At 37.7% G+C, this 17,327-nt stretch overlaps 1 non-coding gene across 1 annotated transcript; it reads right to left on the reverse strand.

The window, feature by feature from the left end:
* Nucleotides 1-5,918: 5,918 nt before the first annotated feature.
* On the reverse strand, nucleotides 5,919-16,986 carry LOC116652340 (uncharacterized). The gene is made up of 3 exons (XR_011417154.1): nucleotides 16,797-16,986; nucleotides 6,144-6,512; nucleotides 5,919-6,085 (listed from the first exon to the last, which is right to left on the reverse strand). It is a non-coding gene; the product is annotated as an uncharacterized protein (transcript).
* Between the last annotated feature and the right edge of the window lie 341 nt (nucleotides 16,987-17,327).

The following is a 17,327-nucleotide window of genomic DNA, read 5'->3' on the forward strand; positions in this document are numbered from 1 at the left end:
CAGTATAGATGTTTTCCGTTCAGAATTGACAAAGTTAAAAATTGCTTAGAATTATGTGAAAACTAAAGGCGACAACTACGAAGGCAATCCTTATAACAGATGGAATTGTGGTTGGAAAAATTGGTTCGGACAACTGCACAAAAGGAGTAATTAAAATGTTTTCCCGATTTCTAAAACTTTTTTAAAGTTCATTTGAGCGCCAGGGAGGCCTTGACCCTGTCTGCACAATTGTACAGTTGCGATCAGTCGACGTGCGGAATAAGATCATTTCAGCTAATTCCGATTCCTTGATAGGCACTCGGGCTGGTTGGATGAAAAGGGTCATCAGGATGTGTAAGCGAATTGATCCTGTGCACAACAATATTGAACGAATCCAACACGAAAATAAGATCAAGAGATCTGTTTCTTGAATTGCGCACCATCAATATATCCGTTTGATATATTCTGAGACGGCAACAGAAAGTTTGAATCCGATAGTGACCCACTCAACATCTGAAACATTGAAGTCCCCAGTAACTAGTAAGAGGTCTCTATCAGAAAGTAGGGAGGATATAGATTTAATAGTATTAGGATGGGTTTGATTGGTGGAAAAGTTAGATAGATTAGGTAAATAGGAATACGAAATAAAGATAGAAAAAGTCCTAAATTCCAACTCTTACAGGTATCGACTTAATATCTGAAATGGGAAGATCAAAGAGTTCCGAAGATAACTCAGACAAGACAGTTACAAGTACTCCACCTCCAATACGGGAAGCTCGATTACATCAGCTGTAACCGATTATTCGCTTTCTACTTTTCTTGCTCCGAGCCACTCTAGATTGCGTCAACTTAAATTACCGGAGCTTTGCAGGCTACACAAAACCATCCATATTTGACCAACATTGAAATACTCCAACATCTACGTTTCGCCTCAAAGAAACAGCACTAGATACACTTCGATCTTTAGAAATGTATAACGCCTATTATACTGCCGCTTTAGAACTGCTTGATTAGCGTTTTAATAACATGCGTCTAATATATCAAGCACACATTTTCGGTTTAAGAAAGGTGAATAAGGGTGCGACGACGCAACTGAATGAATTCACAGATAAGGTCAACTCTCTTCTACGTGCGGTTAAATTACCGGCTGCATCAATGTACACACTTTGCTGCAAAAACTAGATTGCACTACGCAAGCTTGCTGAAAGGATGATGCGCCGATGTTGTCCTATTTGCCACTGCCATCATCAATCTAAAAAGTCGTGCTGGCTCCTTGGTGCTCTGCCGTGTGTGGCTCGACTTTAGGTTAGTAGTTGCACATTATCACCTCTCGTCTTGCTTATAGTCTCCAGCTGCACAAATTTAAAGGAACAGCAGTCGTCTATGGCATTAGTGATGCAACATTTGCGTCCGATGGTTTTTAGTCAACATCAATGTCCAACCTTGAGTGTCGAAGTACTCCACATGCATACCGGCGTTGATTGCATTATCCATCACCGGTTATCAGCCCGGCTTCACTCTTGACCCTGCATTAAGCTAACTGCTGAACTGCCGATATGGCAAAAGACTCGCCTTGGCTGGGTCGTGACGGAAGGTGCTTCTAAGGCAAGCAAATCATCACTCGGGGCCATGCGATCTACCAGATCTGCTGGTAGACTCGTATCTATAGCCGAATGTACAGATTGAATAATTAATTCGTCGTTTTTGGGCACTGAATGCGGCACCGAGCCGGAGTCCTAGCCAAAATTTTAAGCTTCTGTCTATTGGCGAGTATTCGGTTCGTTTACCGCTCCGACTGGGAATGGATCAGCTGAGCACTCCTATCGACATGCGCTTCGGCGGTTTATTAATTTAGAAAGAAAACTAGACCTAATATTAAGGACCCAGTATGCAGCTTTTATCAAAAAATATCTTAACTTGATGTATCGTTGTATACAATGCGTCCTGGGCGTTAGCATCAGAAGATATAGAGTTACAAGTTAGACACCTATAATAACAAAAGTTAAAATTTGTTTGCAAAAATATCTGGAGAGAAAACCCGGTCTGGATGAGAGCCTGCCTGTACACTTAAGCTCAGCCTGGGTAAATTTTTCCCCTGATTTTAAGCACTCTTATATTTTGTGATTCCAGCTTGTGGGCTTATGGAGCATGCGTCTATGCATTTTCAAAGTGCCATGGCGACACTAGGGTAAGTTTCTTGTGCTCCAGGTCTCTTGTCGCTTCCGTAATATCCATCACTGTACCAAAGCTGAAACTCTGCGGAGCTTACTATTGGCTGAATTGCTCAGCGAAATATGCCGAATTAAAGTGTTCGTCCGTCGGTATTACTGTTAGTTAGACTTTGCCGTGGTTTTTTCTTGGACTGATGCTTCGAAATTCATTGTTTTCGCTGCCAACCGGTTCGTAGCAATCCGCAAACAGGGAAAGGCATCATATTCGCACTGAATAAAAGCCAGTGGATATAAATTCACGAGGAAAGGCCCATTGTGGGCCTATGGCCGAAGTTATCTCAGCAACGGAAAGGAAGGGCTGCCTGCCTCCTTTGTCCGTGTCGAATCCCTGCCAGAACTTCAACACAAGATATTACCCGGAACTACAGCACAACTTGATCTCTCGATTGGCAGCGATCTCATCAAGCTTGCAGCTTGGAGCAAGCTGCAAATCGAATCCGACGAGCTGAAGTATTTGTAAACCACGTGCATCATGGCACACTTCTGTTAATGCGGTCACCTCAATATACTACTCTTAACACTACAAGGGACTGGAGGGAGGAGGGCATGTCATATCGTCTAGCCTCTCTTGTACAAATCATTGATGACTTCGGCCAATTGGCAGTCGCAAAACAGTCTCCAGAACTGTTGCCAAGTGTACATTCTGTTTTCCTGCCAAGCCTCGATTGGTAGAGCATAAATTGGCAGACCTACCAGATAATCGTCTCGATACATCGTATCCCTTTATGGTTACTAGCATTGATTACTGTAAACTTTTCATACATGAGCGAAGTACGCAACAGGCCACCAGTGGAATGCTATATCATTCTGTTCATATGCTTCGCTACAAAGGTGGTGCATTTAGAGTTAGCGAAGGACTTGTCTTCAAAATTATTTCTCAACACCCTAAAACGGATCATCCTGACTCGCTCTCGACCATCAAGGGTCTGATGCGACAATGCGACAAACTTCGTAGGTCCCAAAAATAAGGTGGCAGATCTGAGCCTTTATAATCCTGAGTGACGAGAATATAAAGGCTGTTGACAAGTTTTGGTTATCCGGCTCAATTGAATTGCCGCTATTGCTATTTATTATCGACCATTACTTCCACTTTCAAAGCACTCATCCTGGATACAGCGTCAACTTCGTCACACATTGAGCCTGATCTAAGACAACTTGACTTCAATGGACTGAGGTGTTTTCTGCACGTCCCATATCTCTAACAAGTATTTTGGCAGTGTTGGTACGAAAAATATTTAACTGTTTTCCTTAACAGCGGTTCAAATGGCGAACTCTTCAGCCAAGACTTTTCATTAATGATATCGTCCTCAAAAGGACGATAATTTACCGGACCTGAAGTGGACACTTCTAGAGAGCTAGAGCTGATCACGCGATCCGGTGGGGTATCCAGAGTCGCTGTACTTCAGACTGCGACTGAAGTCATATGTAGAGCCGTGTGAAAGTTGTGTTTGCAGCACAAACAGGATCATGTTAAAATCCCTTATTTTCCAACGGTGGAGAATGTTTGGTCAAGTAACCAAAAGAGACAACACCGACGGCTGCGTGCAGTAGCCAACCGCACAATATTATCATGTATTATTATTGGGGATACCATAGGATATAAGTTATAATATGTCTTTTGCTTAGAAAGGCGATACCGAGAAAATTAGGTATCTTAGAAACACAATGATCGTATCGAAGTTACTCGAGAGATTATTTAACTGGATTGTAAAGTTTCAAAAACTAATTTCACACAGAAGTATAAATTCTGGAAAAATCAATTTAATTGTCGATGCATACTGGGAACGACCAACGCAAGCTACTGCAACCCAGTGCAACCTGAATACCAGCAATTAATAAATTATGGCTGTGCAGAATCATCAACATGCTTGAACGCGCAAGGTTTCTTAAATCATAAAATATTGACTACCGGGATCAAAGACAAACAGAACAAAGTTACGAGAGCTAAATGCGAACTAAAAAAGATGCACACAATAATGGCTGAAAATATATTCGTACTTAAATAAATTTGTTTGAAGCAATAAGTACACACCCCCAAGCAAATGTATGAACAGGGGAGTGCCCACACAGAAAATGAAAGGAAAATGAAAACAAAACTAACAACAACACGACAACAAAGTTACGCTACCCAGTATTTATTACTTTGCACTAGAAACAAAAGCGGCATAAAAAAAGCACTAGAATGCAAAATTTACAAACAGGGGCAGGTTAGAACCGAAACTTTATTTCTCTCCGATGACTTTCGTACACAGTAAATAATAAGCTTCAAGAAATGTAAGACGAATACCTAGAGGACGGAATTATACGTAGTTGCGATCTTAGGGAAATAAAAAATTTAATGCTTAAAAGGAAACGCAACAAACTTATACTATAGACATTAAGTGTACTTTACACTCCCGTTATTTTACACTATCGGTTCTAAACGTGGTTCTTGTCATCTTAAAACAAAACTAAGTTAAGCTTTGTCTGTGAAACTTATTACTGCTCTCGTTGCTTATAATAATTTCCCCCATTTTTGTAAATTGATATAGAGATCCTGTTTCTGAGCAAATCTGTAAGGTTTTAAAAGCTATATTCACGAAATTAGATATGGAACTCGATCAAATGCAAAGTTATTTGAGTTCTTTTTTTATTAAAACTCAATTCTGATTTTTCTTTGAGATATATCTTGTAATATTGGTTAATAATAATTGTGAGTTTGACATCAGCACTGGGAACTCTCTTGTTTTTAAATTATGTAAGGTATGAAGCTATAGCAAGTAGTTCTGTCGGGTAAGGGTAGTTTAAGTTCGACAACAGCAAAAGGAACTTACTTTTTTCTGTATTTCGATACCCTGAACCGATTAAAAGTGGGTTAAAAGCGTATGCAGAAGGAAGCATCTCCGACCCCATGAAGTATATATATTCTTGATCAGCATATCTATACCGAATCTGTCTATAAGAAATTTGAGCCGTAGGTCCTCCTAGTGTCTGCGCAGATCGAGTTTATTATTTATTTAGTAAATTAAGCAATTTATGCTAATATGAGTCACAATTTTAATGCAATTGTCATTTTACGAATACATAATATTTTATAGTACAACAAGATCTACTGCTGAAAATTTCATTAAGATCGGTTAATGATCATGAAAACAATGTGTATTGGCTGCCCACGTGTTTGCGGCAGCTAGCGTAAATTGAAAGAATTTCTTTATATATGTACACACCCACATGCAATCGCGTCTTCTTTAAAGTTTATCAACAGCATGGCAATGGCGACTGTAGGTTAATAAAAATTCAATTAGCCTCAGAAATTTGGGTGGCTGCTGAGCAGAAGTGGCGGCAAGTAGTTTGGTCTGCTGCGAGTTCGAACGCTACGAGGAAACTTTATATATTTTTTTTTGGCTGGTGTGGCGGTTGAGTAAAGTCGGCAGCAAGTAATGCGGTCAGTTGCGAGCTCGAACCCTGCCAAGGGAACATATTTTTTAATCTATCTTAATTACTACAAACAAGCTCGTAGCGCGAACTGCATTTGGTATTCAAATAAGAGGGTTCAGGGTTACCCCTAGTCAGGAGCTCCCGACTAGAACGTCTATCTTGTTTTTATTTTTCATACCCAAAACACATTGAAAATGGGTGGACAAGCATTGCACAGTCAGTTGCACCTGTCAGCAAAACTCTTATTTGTTTAATTTCATTTACATATGAAGGTATTTATTATTTAAAAATAATAAACAATAAAATTAATTAATAAATAATACTTTATATGTAATATATATATAAACTTAAAGCTACAAACTACATATAACCAAATTCTTATATATTTTAAACTTCGAAGTCTTGAATGGAGCTCATTATAAAATCATAAACCTCATTTATGTGTTTTTGAAGCTTATCTGAAAATTAAATGAAAAAAAATTAAGTTCTTGCCAAAGTTTTAATTAACAACTTTACCTTTATCAGTCTCCACGTGCTTACTGTTCATTCCTTCATCTTCAATAGTCATACTATCGCTAAACATATGCTTTAGCTTAGGTAAGACCAGCAGCAAACAAATTAAACCGATAAATTTGATTATTTTTTTAAATATTAATAACTTTAAAATTATTTTTCCAAGAGTAAACAAATTTATTTTAGATTTAAGTTTTCCTAAGAACGAATCGTTTGTATAATACGGTGTTGGATGAGAGTGTTTATAAAATACTGGTGATGGGGGGTTATATAATGGGGATTGTGGCAGGCCGTATACCGGACCCGGCGCTGGAGCTGGTGGCAAATAGTTATTATCTGTTGGCATGTTATATTGATAGCCTCCAATAGCACCTGATAAAAAATTATATAAAAGCTATAGATTAGTGCAATGGAAGCGGATCAGACCATTTAAAAATATTTATTTAGTTAGCACAAAATAAACACAAGGCCTGATTCACCAATGTAACATATAAATATAAGAATGTGTGGTTCTAATTAATACTTGAATTACTTTCGCCGTGTGACTGCAACACATTTTATTAAGGTAAGATGATAATGAATGAACTACGAGTAAGCTTATAACTCCTTGTGAAAATTTATTTTTCTTTTCATCCGATCATAAAAAAAAAAATGGTAACAAAGGGGTTTGAGTAAAAAGGGCGAAATGCCGATTTTTAACTATAACACATACTTCTGAAATGAAATGTTATAAATTATAATAGTTCTTAATTACGAAGACTGTGAGGGTTCGCCCATAATGAGAACGTATACGTAAATACGAATGTTCAGCTCTAATGGATATTAGATGACGGTTGTCTAATCGGTTGCCTAATCGGTTCTCAATGAGTCTCAATCAGTCCCATACCTGGACCGCAGTTCGTACAATCACTAACCAAACAACATATAGACTGGACATGAGTACCGGAAAGCAGTCACAAAATGTATCGGAGGCATTTGGTCCAAACTCGCGAGTAAGGGAGTAAGATATACATATGATGTATTTTTGAACCGCTTACTCTACAGGAAAGTGCTTGGCGCACTCTCTTCCATACGATTTGTGCGATAGAACGGCAACGCTGTTAACTTTTATCTCGCTCGCACTTACTTTTAGCTCTGGGTTAGCAATGGGTTCAGGGTATAACAAGTAAGCGGTTCTTGTCGGAAGCTCCCGACTAGGGTATACCCTGAACCCTCTTCTTCAAACCCAAAATGCAGCTCGCAAAAATCACTACTTTGTAGTAATTAAGATAAATGAAGAAAAGAGAGTTGATTGAATTCAAAGCAGACGGACATGAAAATGTGTGTATACACGTGCATATACAGAAATTCTTGCAATTTGCGCTTGCTGCTGCTAACACGTGCACAGTCAAGTGTAATGTATATATTATTGTCTCATAGAATTCTCAAAAAGTCAATTGCATTTAAATTATGACTTATATTGATGGGCAACATAAGTTGGGTTAATAACTTGATTTATAGCTCAGCGTTGGTTGTGGCAATGGGTATAAAATAAAACATACTTGATATATACTTATATAAATATCTTTTTAACCGGGCTACCAAAAGTGGCTAAATCCAAGGCTAAGTCGGCTGTCATTTCTTCTTCCCGCCTTTAGCGAATAATTATCGTAACTCTGAGAATGAATATTGAGTTTCAAATTCTGATCTTTAATTTTCAACAAATTTACATTCAACAAATTAAATAAAAGACTCAAGAACCTCATTTTTAAGAGATAATAATTTAAATAAAATGAGTAGTTTTGCCACATTAATATATATATAAATACATATTATATATATGTATATATATACTAGCGGGTATAGCCCGGCCCTGCCCGTGGCACGTGCATATACAATCTATGTTCTCAAAACGCTATGAAAATGAATTTGAAACTGATCGGACAGAAAATAAACAACTTTCACACAAACGTGTTCCACTTATTTACCACAGTTGCCGGTAGAATTGTACATATCGTTGAAACACGTATTCATTAAGTTTTTATGTATAACTTTAAAAATAATGATGAATTAAATCGGTAAAAATTAAAATATCACCAAAAAAATCTTTGAATTACATTTTTTACCGAGGATGCTTAGATTATGCGAAAAATCTAAAACAGGTATCAAATGATGTTTCTAATGGATCCTTGGAACTGAATTTAAGAGCGAAACGTCATCCACCAAATCTGTGACCCCCATTTCCACCAAGGAGCAATACATTTTTGCAAAGTGTGAAACACCCTTCAAATAAATTTGAACAAAGAACTTTCAAATTGAGCTTGCGGCCGATCGGATGGTAAACAAACAAGTTTTGTACAATTTTTTCACACTTGCCGGTGGAATTTCGCGAAACCCCGTATTACGGCCACCTTAAACACATAAGGTAACTACAGTGAAAACATCAGCTTCCTTGTTCATTCGGTTTGGACTGTGCGTTGATCAGTCAGTCAATCAAGACAAACAGTTCTATATATGGAGACATATGTGTACATACTAATTTTCTTCTATGGGCAGTGTTAATATATAATAATATATATATTATATATATATAATATATATTATATATATCCATTTATTTTTATTTTTAAGTATCTAATTTGATAACAAAAATTAAATTATTAAAGTCAAACATGAACAATACACAACACGCTTACCATATATATATATATATATATATATATATATAAGGAATCATTTGATCCGTCGTTCTGCCTCAGATTGGCCTGCGTGCGCCTTCCGCACGGAAAATGCTGTCGGCCATTATTCGCTTATTTGATTGATTGGCCGACATGCCTAGTCGAATTTGGTACAATACCGACGTACCTCCAAATATGCTCATTGCCACATATACTGATGAGCCAGCAGTATTAGCTGCAAGTCAATGCGAATATACAGCGACTGACGCCCTGCCTTATTCTAATTCAGTAGTGGACAAAACTGTGTGGCACTTAAACCAATGTCGAAAAGTCTTCCAGCGTCTTGTTCACCCTACGTTGCAACACCTGTCCAGGCGTATTCTTTGACGACCAGCTTATACCGCATCTACAAGCCACAGATATCTTTGCATTTCGCTGGACAAAAGATTAAATTAGACAGCACTCTTATCCAGCACGGGAATCAAGGCTAAGGCAAAGCTTGTAAAACTTGACTAGCTGGACACTGAAACTCTCCAAGATTGGTGATGAAATCAACCACCACTCTAGTAGGAGCAACGACTGCCGAGCCCATCACCCCAATGCAGCTGCAAGACAACTGCTACAAACAGTAACCACAAGAAGACAAATTCAATAGTAAAAATTAACTTAATAAATTAAATTAAATTATAAATGAACTCACATACAACCTCGGACAATCTCAGACCTGGCGAACATTAACACACATATTATATAAGATCTTATTGCGCCGATCAAAATAATAAAATGGCAAAAAAATAGAACATATTTTATTGATTTTATTGTTTATTCTTATTTTACGGATTCGTATGGCTCCTTGTTTTTACACAATTTAAACAATAATTTTGGCTGCCCTGCACAATTCTATGATTGTTTATATATATTATAATTTTATGCTAACAACATTTTTGAGTATGGCTTCTGTTGTTCTTTTTCTTGATGGCATCGGCAAATATCAATGCAAAAATCTTATTTTAATTAACCTTACTTTTAACAAAGCTATTGAAGGAATACTACTATGCTGTGTGACAGGTGCAGGATTATTTCGATTTCGTCCCGAGTCACCTGTCTCCGAGGCTGAGACACAAATAATGGTGACTAATAAATAACACACAAAACTTCCCCAAAATCACATTTTTAACACAAGAGGCCTTTTTCATTTCGATTACCACGATGCTACGAAGGACGGTCGCAAACGCTTCGCCAACATGCGAACGTGCCACATTGCCTTAAGCCGCAACGAAAAAACCCGCCATGCTATTGAATACTACGGTAAAGTCTGCTTTCGTCCCGCTTCTCGGATCCCACTATAGGCTGCGTGATTATGGCCCATTAAAACGTACCCATAAGATATCAGATGAATGAATCCTATAGCCGAGGGAAACTTCTTCTTCCGTAACATTTATTTTCAGAGTCATTACCGACTTCAATGAAACCGGGTGGTCCTTCTGCATGCAAAGTCATATAAAAAAGGCACACGACGTAGACATTGTCTTGTGAAGAAGACTTAAACATGCTAAAAATAGGTGAACAACCCGACACTAGCAACACGAAGTACAAATAGCATGAGACGATTACATCTCCCTCTACGTTGTCTGAGATTTGGATCATTCGGCAGAGCAATTTGTCAGGAATATAATCTCACTGCAATTGTGCGGTCTGCGAATGATTAGAGGACCATTCTAACGAAGAGTTGACACAATAGAGACTAGATTGGACTCTGAAGAGTTACGCGGCCTTTGTGAGTGAGTCGTACATTGCTCTAGTAGTTGTTTTAGCCAATTTAGGAAAACGATACGGACTAGTAGACGCCGGTCGGTAGGGCTGTATTGCAGATAGATGACATTCCAACCAAAGCATGACATTCCCTCCCCCTGTTGTTGTAAAGTTGCAAATTGTAAGCTTTTTTTTTGAGAAGCAATATTTTAACAGGCATTTGTATTGTAGCTTTATAATTTTCCATATTTGTTCAGCGTTCAATTTTTTTTTTGTTGTTCTTAAAATTTAGATAAGAATTTGAGTTAAACAGCGACGCATGGCGCATTGTAAGCCAATACGTCCCGGGACTCGACTAGGAATGATAGACTGTTGAGTTGCATTGTACAAAGTAAAGTAGCTCAGAATATGGAGAAATCCGTCCCGAGCTAGATGACCTGCTGTGCCGAGGACAAACACGAGGGAGAAAATCAGGGAAATAATCAGAGAGTCTACACTAGTCGTGAGGTGAGAGGTGGAGTGATGGAAACTTTCATATAACGAGAACAGAAGTCCGAGTTCCCACAATACCATTTGCAACTGAAATTTTGCACAAATACAATATACCGTTTTACCCATTTTTGATGGGTTCAGGGTAATGGGTGTTTCTTATGGGTGTTTTCTTATAGCTTTGAATATATGCTGCCCACCAGTATAAGCAGCAATGTAAATGCAATTGACTTTCTGTTAAAGTACGAATATTCCATATCACAATAAAATGTACTGTAGAAAATTACATTAAGATCGCTTAAGAAGTTGTTTTGACAGCGCACGTGTCAGCAGTAGGTGCAAATTATTTCGTGTCTGTTTTGCATTACATCAACAACACTGCGTTTGCGATAGTATTGTTTTTTGTGGTGCTATTTTAATTAATATTTGTTATGGGTGTTGAGAAGTGACGGCGGCAGGTAGTGCGATTTGTTGCAAGTTCGAACCCCGCCAAGGAAACCTTTTTTATACCCTTGCAGAGGGTATTATAATTTTGTCGTGAAATGTGTAACGCATAGAAGGAGACATCTCCGACCCCATAAAGTATATATATTCTTAATCAGCATCAACAGCCGAGTCGATATAGCCATGTCCGTCTGTCCGTCTGTCTGTTTCTATGCGAACTAGTCCCTCAGTTTTAAAGCTATCTTAATGAAACTTTGCAGAACTCCCTCGTTCTGTTGCACGCAGCACATATGTGAAAACCAGCTGGATCAGACCACTATATCATATAGCTGCCATAGGAACGATCGGTCGAAAATTAAGTTTTTGTATGAAAAAAACATTTTGTTTTTCAAGATATCTTGACCAAACTCGGCATTTATTAGTTTTACTAAGCTCCTCATATATATGCAAAATCCTATTAAGATCGGACCACTATATCATATAGCTGCCATAGGATCGATCGGTCGAAAATTAAGTTTTTGTAAGAAAAAACATTTTGTTTTTTAAGATATCTTGACCAAACTCGGCATTTATTAGTTTTACTAAGCTCCTCATATATATGCAAAATCCTATTAAGATCGGACCACTATATCATATAGCTGCCATAGGATCGATTGGTCGAAAATTAAGTTTTTGTAAGAAAAAACATTTTGTTTTTTAAGATATCTTGACCAAACTCGGCATTTATTAGTTTTACTTTACTCCCCGTATATGTGCAAAATCCTATTAAGATCGGACCACTATATCATATAGCTGCCATAGGAACGATCGGTCGAAAATTAAGTTTTTGTATGAAAAAACATTTTGTTTTTCAAGATATCTTAACCAAACTCGGCATTTACTATTTTCCCGGTACTTCTTAGATAGAGGCAAAGCACTATGAGCATTATGAAAAGGTTGGGTCTGCAAGGGTATTAGATCTTTGGAGTGCCGAAGATAGCCCTTCTTTCTCGTTCTTAATTTATATTTGTTGCTACTAAAGCAAAAGAGCGTGAAGCGCGAGCTGAATTTGGTGTTGGAATAGGAGGGTGCAGAGCATTCCCTAGTCGGCAGTTCCCGACTAGAACCTCTTATTTGCTTACTGCTATCATTGTTTATTTTATTCGTTATTACCAATCAATAATAACAAATAAAAAATGTAGGAAATAAATGGGAGCCCATAATAATAAATAAAACCTCTCTTTTGTTTTGATTGTTTTGTCGAATACGATGCCATATAATGTTATGTTTATGTGGGCGAATATGTCGATTGGGTAGAGTATTTGGCTAGTTGTCAGCACATTAAGCACGAGATTTGAATTTCACGTTCGTAAGAAGACGGAAATCCGAATGATTTATTTTTAATTAGCTTCTGAGTTTCCAAGGCTAGCATTTCATTAATTTGTTGATTTAATCGCCAAAGGGACGATAGGGCCGATGAATGTGTTTCGACTACCCGATTTAAGGCGCGTGGGCATAAAATCAGGATATGGTAAGGGTATGCACGTTTTAAAGTCCTCGTAGCCTTCAGAGGGTCACTATTTCGATTTTCGTATCTTGCACGTAATAGTAAAGCTATATTCTGCTTCAAGGCTTTTTAAAATAATTCCGATCCACTGACTTCGGCTACTAGTGCAGTGTAAAAACCAATTTGTTTAGGCGGTTGATTTAAAGATCGTGTGCTTTAGTTTTTTTATTACTTGAGAAATTCAATCTGTTAGGATCAAATGCATCGGATAACTTGGTGGCTTCTCCCCCTTTACAGGACCACGCCAACTGATCAATGTGCCGAGTTGGCTGACCGTTTAGTTAACTATTTTGATTACGATGAAACTGACACGGATTACGGCATGGGCAAGCTTTAGTAAACAATTGTGTTAGAAAAGGAACAATAACTCAAAATTAACTAGTGACAATTTATGAAATAGCCTTTGGCTCTATTATGGTTGGAGCTATTCGTCAGCAAGCCAAGGACATGTCACGTATAGGGTTATGGTCAGGTAGATGGATAAACTCAAAAGTAACTTCTGCAACTTTTGGTTTCCCAAGGATAAGCCATATAAGATGGTCGTGCGTTGATTACATTACTGCAGTTTGCACCATTGGATAAAATAAGAAATGCCAAAGCCCAGGATTGAATGCGGGAGCTCCCGACTAGGGGATACCCTGATACCCTCTTCCAACATCAAATACATATATATATAAAAACAGGATATCGATATCGATTTTTATCGAATGCTAGGAAACGGAGTAAGTTATCGATTATCGGAAATCAACTCGTACTGCGCGGGATCTAGGAGCACCTACATCTAAAATTTCAAGTGTCTAGCTCTTATAGGTTCTGAGATCCTTGATGCTGATAAAGAATATATATACTTAATGGGGTCGGACAAGATTTTGCACAAATACAATATACCCTTATACCCATTTTTAATGGGTTCAGGGTATACAAATTAAAATGAAATAAAAATATAAAATTAAAATATTTAATAGTAATATCGAGCCTATGAGCAAGCATAGCGCATTGCAGAGCGTTGGACACATCACATCCGATGTAGCCAGAAACACATTAAATCATCCTGTCCCCTGCCTGATGTACAAGAATAACAAGCAAACGTGTCACAAAACTGAGTCATGCTTTCCAGAGTGTTCACATGGCCAGTCCTGTAAATAACCAGGCAGGCCCCTGCTATAAGGGGTAACGCCTTCAACACCACTACATCACAGCACTCGCTACAGGGTTATTAACGTTTCCCCACTAAGAAGAAAGAGAGAGACAAGCAATAACAGCCAAGTCAGCAACAACCCCAACAACAGAAACTACTACGCCCACAGCGTTCTGCAGAAAGCAGAGAGTGTCATGTAATCTAATACATCCCGAAGCAATAGCTCGTCATAGCCCCAAGGCCCAGTTAAAGCTCGATTGAAGCGACAACAACAGCTGCAGCAGACAATCATAAACAACAACAGCATTGCCAGGAAACACTTAATGGAAGTAATGCTGAGTTATTGTATGCTAAAAAGTAATGACTAACGCCATTGACAGATTGGCCGATAAGGAGGCTAAGATGTTGGGACTCAAAATGTAGTCCTCAGTCTTTTCACCGCTCTGCTATCAAAATAACTTTTTATACATCTTGGTCTGGAATGCTAACGGCATTTCAGGAAAAAAAGCATTTCGTGCACAGCACAACTGCCATTCTAAAGCCGATTTTGCTCGCCTTATACGAAGATTACATCTGATTTTACTACTCGCGCCAAACGAGTGTGCGAGTATGGGGCAACAAACAGGTTGCCAGAATACCTCAACCTGCAAGTACAAGAATATCAGCTACACCTTCCGCAGGACGGAAGGGACGGATCACGAGAGTAAAGTAACGTGGTGTCTTCCTGGATAAGCGACTAATGTAGACCCCAAGTCTTAGCCTTATTAATCTTAAGAACGTCCCATCACCCAGCTGAAAACACGACCACACCTAATCCTGCTATAGTAGTAATAACCCATGCAGATCCCTTGGCCGCTTCCTAGCAAAACAAATTAAATATATATATATATAAAACATTTTATGCGAGACGCATACAGATAGACATGGCTATATCGGCTGTCGATACTGATTAAGAATATTTATACATTATGCAAGCAGACACGTCTTCTTTTACACGCTACACATTTTAGGCTAAAATAACCATCAAATTTAGAGTAATCATTTCCGCCTATATATTCCGCCCATATATCTATATATAAAGCTGTATATATATATATATATATATATATATATATATATATGTGTATATATGTATATAAATGTCCTGACTGACTGATTGATAATCAACGCACAGCCCAAAATATAAGAGCTAGGAAGCTGAAATTTTCTCTGTAGTTATCTTATGTGATGAACGTGCACGTTAAGACGGGATTTCGGGGAATTCCACCCGCAAATATGGAAGAATCACGAAGAGCGTTTGTATGAAACTTTTTTGTTTACTATCCGATTGGCCTCAAACTCAATTTTAAAGTTCTTTGTTCAAATTCATTTGAGGAGTGTTTCACACTTTTCCAAAAATGTATTCCTCGTTGGTGGAAATGGGGGTCACAGATTTGGTGGGTGACGTTTCTTGCTCAAATTCACTTTCAAAGCTCTATATGAAAAACCATTTGAGACGTGTTTCACATTTTTCACAAAACCTTAACTCCTTCGGTAGAAATGCGATTCAAAGATTTTTTGGGCGAAGTTTTAAGTGGTGTCCGATTTGCTTCAAACTTAGTTTTAAAGCTCTACATAAGAACTTAATGAAAATTTGGAAAATTCTACCCACAACAGTGGGTAATTAGCGAAAAATGTTTGCATGAAACTTTTTTGTTAATCATCGGATCGGTCTCAAACTTATTTTTAAATTTCATCGCTGAAATTCATCATTCGGAAAATCCATTCCTCTTTGGTGGAAATGGGAGTCAAGGATTTGGTGGGTGGCCTTTTGCCTTCTGCCTGGATCTACATAAAAAATCATTTGAGATGTGTTTCACATTTTTTGTAAAATCTAAGCTCCTTCGGTGGAGAGTGTATATTCAAGTAATTTTTTCAGAATTTTAAGATGTGTCCCGTTTGCATCAAAATATTTTTCAAAGCTCTCTATAAGAATATAATGAATACGTGTTTCAGCGACTTGGGAAATTGCACTCGAAACAGTGCTAAAATGACGGAAAACGTTTGTATGAGAGTAGTTTGTTTACTGTCCGCTCAGTTTCAAAATCATTTTCAAAGCAATTCGAGAACATTGATCTTGTAACATAAGTGCCACGGGCAAGGCCGGGCTATATCCGCTAGTATATATATATATGTATATATTATGCTAGCTTCTAGTACTAGCTCTTATAGTTTCTAAGATAATTGTGTTCATACATACAGACGGACGGACAGACAGGCAGACGGACATGGCTAGATCGACTCGGCTGTTGATGCTGATCAAAAATATATATACTTTATGGGGTCAGAGATGCTTCCTTCTGGCTGTTACATACATTTGCACAAATACATTATACCCTTTTTTCCCATTTTCAATGGGTTCAGGGTATAATAAAAAACAATTTATGAAAAACTATACACACATCTACTTCGTAGTGGATGCATATATTTCTTTTTATATAAAACAACATTGAGATCACGTTGTTAATAGAGACAATGCCAGTATTTATTTTGAGTACTTCTGCTTTCACGATTGGTTATAGTTTTTGATTATTAATATTGTTATTTTACTTAAGCATTTTAGTTAATAAAGCGATGTAGGATAAACGCACCATATTCTGTATTATGTGAGTTTTGAAAGGCGTCCACATATGTATCCTGCGCTAATGACATATCCGATGAAGAAGCACGCACTAAAATGTACCCGACAAGCCCGAATAAAATTACAAAATATCTATACATTTTTTCGTCGCTTCAACAAATGTGTTGAACTGTTTCCAAAACTCAAATGAACCGCGAACACTCCGACTGGTATGTTTTAAGTCACGGATGTAAGACATACATATTATTATTATTTCTTTTTGATTTCTTCATTTTCTTTTTTTTTTTTTTGTATGAATTGGATTCATTGTGCGGTTTCGGAAATACTACTTATGTATGCAAGAGAGTGCTGCAGACCTAAGACGTGCTTTACAGTTTTCTTGGTACGTGCAACAGCCGAATCAAACTTTTTTTTTTATTTATGGCAAGGTACTAAACTTTCACTAACCAATTTAAGAATTTAAGTTGTTATTGTCGACAAATTATTTGTAAATGAAAAGGGAAAATATTTCTCTACGTGTCCCAACAAAATAAAACAAATG

The sequence above is a fragment of the Drosophila virilis genome, unplaced genomic scaffold, assembly GCF_030788295.1.
Source record: "Drosophila virilis strain 15010-1051.87 unplaced genomic scaffold, Dvir_AGI_RSII-ME tig00001170, whole genome shotgun sequence".
Classification (NCBI taxonomy): Eukaryota; Metazoa; Arthropoda; class Insecta; order Diptera; family Drosophilidae; genus Drosophila; species Drosophila virilis.